Raw genomic sequence first — 5,665 nt, 5'->3', positions numbered from 1 at the left:
GTGCAGTGGCCGGATCTCAGCTCACTGCAAGCTCCGCCTCCCGGGTTTACGCCATTCTCCTGCCTCAGCCTCCCCAGTAGCTGGGACTACAGGCGCCCGCCACCTCGCCCGGCTAGTTTTTTGTATTTTTTAGTAGAGACAGGGTTTCACCGTGTTAGACAGGACGGTGTCGATCTCCTGACCTCGTGATCCACCCGTCTCGGCCTCCCAAAGTGCTAGGATTACAGGCTTGAGCCACCGCGCCCAGCCAATTTTTAAATTTTTTTATAGAGATGGGGTCTTGCTTTGTTGCCCAGGTTGGTCTTGAACTACTGGCCTCGTGCAATCCTCCTGCCTCAGCCTTTCAGAGTGTTGAGATTACAGGCATGAGCCACCATGCTGGCCCATAATATTCTTCTACCTTTTAAATATCTGTAGAATCTACAGTAATGATACCTCTATCATTCCTGGCACTAGAAATTTGTGCCTTCTCTTTTTCCTCATCAGTCTGGCAAGAGCTTTATCAATACTATTGCTTTCCTCAAAGAATCAGTCTTTAGTTTTTACTGATTTTCTTTATTCTTGCCCATTTTTCTATTTAGTTATTTGTCTCTTATTGACTTGTACAAGTTTTCATATATATATTCTTTTTCTTTTTTGAGATGGAGTCTTGCTTTGTCACCCAGGCTGGAATGGGAATGCACTGGTGCAATCGTGGCCTGCAAGCTCTGCCTCCCAGGGTCACGCCATTCTCCTGCCTCAGCCTCCCTAGTAGCTGGGACTACAGGCACCTGCCACCACGCCCAGCTAATTTTTTGTATTTTTAGTAGAGATGGGGTTTCACCGTGTTAGCCAGGATGGTCTTGATCTCCTGACCTCGTGATCCACCTGCCTCAGCCTCCCAAAGTGCTGGGATTACAGGTGTGAGCCACCACACCTGGCCTTCATATATATATTCTTATATTATAGAAATGAAATCTTTGTCAGTACAGAAAAGCAAGTATCTCTATCCATTTTCTTTAAAGGTATATCTTGATGAATATAAGCTTTTTATTTTATATATGTATCATTCTCTCCTTTTATAATTTGCTCTTTCGTCTTGCAGGGCCACATAATGCTGTACTAAAAACCTCTAATGTGTTTGTTAGACAAGCAAATAACACTGAGCACCCTAACATACCCCTGGCTGACACAGATCATCATACCTGGTCGGGGAAGAAATGGCAGTTGGATAGAGCAGAATGCCTTTACCAAAAGTAAGTTAGATTTGGTAATTAAATAAGTCATGCAATCTATTAGTAAAAAAAATTTTTTTTGGTCCTGACCTTTTTTGACCTTGTCACTCATACATAGTTTGAATGAAGTTAGGAAAATGAAAAGCAATGGTCTTTTAATTCATCTGACATAAACCCTAATTTCCTTGGCATTTGTAAGACTGATTGAAATAGAGACAGGTTATATTTGGGTAGAGGTTTTATTATTGTTTTGAGTTATACTTTTTATTTACTTTTAAAATTGTGGGCAGGGCGTGATGGCTCACACCTGTAATCCCAGCACTTTGAGAGGCCAAGGCGAGTGGATCACCTGAGGTCAGGAGTTCAACACCAGCCTGGCCGACATGTCAATATCCTGTCTCTAGTAAAAATACAACAATTATCCAGGCATGGTGGTGTGCGCCTGTAATCCCAGCTACTCAGGAGACTGAGGCAGGAGAATCGCTTGAAGCCAGGAGGCAGAGGTTGCAATGAGCCAAGATCATGCCACTGCACTCCAGCCTGGACAACAGAGCAACACTCCATCTCAAAACAAATAAAATAAAAATAAAATAAAATTGTGGTGTTTGGGCCAGGCACAGTGGCTTGCGCTATAATTCCAGCACTTTGGGAGGTCAAGGCAGGAGGAATGCTTGAGCACAGGAGTTCAAGACCAGCCTGAGCAACATAGTAAGAACCTGTATAAAATATAAAAATAAAATAAAATATAAAAATAAAAATAAATTGTGGTTTTCAGTCAACAGATCAATAGAAACATAACATTTGCCATTTAATTCTTTTTTTTTTTTTTTTGGTAGAGACAAGACTTGCTATGTTGACCAGTCCCAGTCTGGTCTCGAACTCCTGGCCTCAAACAATCCTCTTGCTTTAGTTTCCCAAAGTGCTAGGATTACTGGTGTGAACCACCATGCCCAGCCATTTAATCATTTTTAAATGTACAATTCAGTGGGCATTAAGTACACTGACAATATTGAATAACCACCACCATTATCTATTTCCAGAAAGTTTTTCATGACCTCAAACAAAAACGCTGTACCCATTAAGCTTTAACTCCCCATTTTCCCTTCCTCCTAGCCCTAGAAACCAAATCTACTTTATATCTCTACAGATTTGCCTGTTATGCATATTTCATGTAAGTGAAATCATACAATTTTTGTTCTTTTGTGTCTGGCCTAGTTCACTTAGCATAGTGTTGGCAAGGTTCATCTGTGTCACAGCATGTAACAGAACTTCATTCTTTTTTATGGCTGAATAGTATTCCATTGTAAGTATATATCACATCTGTTATGTATTATATCTATATTGATGGACACTTGGGTTGTTTTCACCTTTTAGCTATTATGAATGATGCTGCTGTGAACACTGGCTTACAATAATCCATCTGAATCCCTGTTTTTTCTTTTCTTTTATTTTTTTGAGACAAAATCTTGCTCTGTCACCCAGGCTGGAGTGCAGTGGTGCGACCTTAGCTCACTGCAATCTCTGCCTCCCAAGGTGATTACTCCTGCCTCAGCCTCCTGAGGAGCTGAGATTATAGGCGCCTGCCACCATGCCCAGCTAATTTTTGTATTTTTTAGTAGAGACAGGGTTTTGCCATGTTGGCCAGGCTGGACTTGAACTCCTGACCTCAGGTGATATGCCCCCCTCCCAAAGTACTAGGATTACAGGTGTGAGACACTGTGCCTGGCCACAGTCCCTGTTTTCAATTCTTTTGGATACATATGTAGAAGTGGAATTGCTGGATCATATGGTTTCTGTGTTCACCTTTGGGAGGAACTGCCAAACTGTTTTCCACAGTGGCTACAACATTTACATTTTCATCAGCAATGTTCTCATTTCTCCACATCCTTGCCAACAGTTATTTCCCTTTTTTCTTTAAACTATTATAGCCATACTAGGTAAAATAAGATACCTAGTATGAAGTGGTATCTTACTTTGGTTTTGATTTGCATTTCTTAATGACTAATCATGTTGATGTGCTACTGGCCATCTGTACGTCTTCTGTGGAAAAATCTCTATTCAAGTCCTTTGTGCAGTTTTGAAACTGTGTGATTTTTATTGCTTTCAAAACATAATCAGAAGAATACTAAATTTAGAAAAATAAATATTCTAAGGTTGCTAAATAAGAACAAAGCCAGAAATAAACACACTGCTTTCTCCAAGTGGCTAGGAAACTAACAATCCCAAACACTTTATAAATGTAGATTCAGCCACCTATCCATCCACACTCAAAACACCAAAGGCCAAACATTCTGCCACAAATATGCCAAAGCCAGAAATAAAACTAGGCCCTGTCAGTTCATGGAGTCCTTCTGATGCTAAGGAAAAAATCCCTTAAAAGGTAAATGAGCCCTGCTTCCAGATAAATGTTCTCTAAATTACACCATCAGAATTGGGACATGATAATTTAGAACTTCAAGGTGCCTCCCAGGGAAGGGTTGGCAGTCTCTAGCACTGGTTCAGTATTTCCTCACACCTTCCTCCTCTCAAACTGAGTAACAGGTATCTTTAAAGGCCATAACATGGGAGGATGCTTGAGGCCAGGAGTTTGAAGCTGCAATGAGCCATGACTGCACCACTGCACTCCAGCCTGGGAGACACAGCAAGACCCTGCCTCAAAATAAAAATAAAAAAATAAAAGCCACAGTAAATTCTTAGGATCTACTTTATTTTCTTTGCTTAGGTTACATTTTCACTAGGAAAGAATTAATATGCTAGCTCAAAAGTACAATTCAATTAAACTAAAATTAATCCCTTCTTTCTAAGTCAAATGAAGCCCAATTTAGTCAAAGAAAATAGAAGCATAGGCTGGGCGCGGTGGCTCACGCCTGTAATCCCAGCACTTTGGGAGGCCGAGGTGGGCGGATCACGAGGTCAGATCGAGACCATCCTGGCTAACATGGTGAAACCCCGTCTCTACTAAAAATACAAAAAATTAGCCGGGCGTGGTGGCGGGCACCTGTAGTCCCAACTACTCAGGAGCCTGAGGCAGGAGAATGGCATGAACCCAGGACGCAGAGCTTGCAGTGAGCCGAGATTGCGCCACTGCACGCCAGCCTGGGCGACAGAGCGAGACTCCATCTCAAAAAAAAAAAAAACAAAATAGAAGCATAGTGGAAGATATTATTAGTCAAATTAATCTATTTCAGGGCCGGGCATGGTGGCTCACATCTGTAAGTCCAGCACTTCGGGAGGCCAAGGCAGGCAGATCACTTGAGCCTAGGAGTTTGAGACCAGCCTGGGCAACATGGTGAGACCCTGTCTCTACAAAATAAAAAAAAAAAAAAAAAAAAAAAAAAAAAAAAAAGGCCAGAGCACACCTGTGGTCCCAGCTACTCCAGAGGCTGAGGGCTGAGGTGGGAGAATCACTTGAGCCCAGGAGGTCAAGGCTGTGGTGAGTTAAGATCGTGCCACTGCATTCCAGTCTGGGCAACAGAGTGAGACTCTGTCCCAAAATAGTATATAAATAAATAAATTGGACTAAAATTTTATATGAAAAAAATACAGTCCAGCCATGGTGGCTCATGCCTGTAATCCAGGCACTTTGGGAGGACAAGGCAAGTGGGTCACTTGAGGTCAGGAGTTCGAGACAAACCTGACCAACATGGTGAAACCCCATCTCTACTAAAAATACAAAAATCAGCCAGGAATGGTGGCAGGCGCCTGTAAGCCCCAGCTACTCGGAAGGCTGAGGTAGGAGAACCACTTGAACCCAGGAGGCAGAGGTTGCAGTGAGCCGAGATCGTACCACTACACTCTAGCCTAGGCAATGAAGCAAAACCCTGTCTCAAAACAAAACAAAAAACAAACAAAAACAAAATACACACACACACACACACACACACACACAATCTTGCAGCTGGGAGCAGTGGCTCACACCTGTGATCCCAGCTACTCGATAGGCCAAGGTGTCATGCCTGAGGCTACATGGGAGGATCACTTGAGACCAGGAGTTCAAGACCAGCCCAGGAAACATAGTGAGATCTGATCTCTTAAATCTCAGCACTGTGAGAGGCCAAGGTGGGAGGATTTCTTGAGGCTAGAAGTTCAAAACCAGCTTGGATAACAAAACAAGACCCTGTCACTACAAAAAAGTTTAAAAATTACCCAGGTGTAGTGGCGTGCCTATAGTCCCATCTACTTGGGGGGCTGAGGTGGGAGGATCACTTGAGTCATAGTTTCTTTCTTTCTTTCTTTTTTTTGAGACAAGAGTTTTACTCTTGTTGCCCAGGCTGGATGGAGTGCAAGGGTGTGTGGTCTTGGCTTACTACAACCTCTGCCTCCCGGGTTCAAGTGATTCTTCTGCCTCAGCCTCTCAAGTAACTGGGATTACAGGCACCTGCCAGCACACCCAGCTAAGTTTTGGATTTTTAGTAGAGACGGGGTTTTACCATTTTGGCCAGGCTGGTCTC

This window comes from Piliocolobus tephrosceles, chromosome 2 (assembly GCF_002776525.5).
Source record: "Piliocolobus tephrosceles isolate RC106 chromosome 2, ASM277652v3, whole genome shotgun sequence".
In the NCBI taxonomy this organism is placed as follows: Eukaryota; Metazoa; Chordata; class Mammalia; order Primates; family Cercopithecidae; genus Piliocolobus; species Piliocolobus tephrosceles.
The sequence above is the reverse complement of the archived record's forward strand: the minus strand, read 5'-3'. Positions refer to the sequence as shown.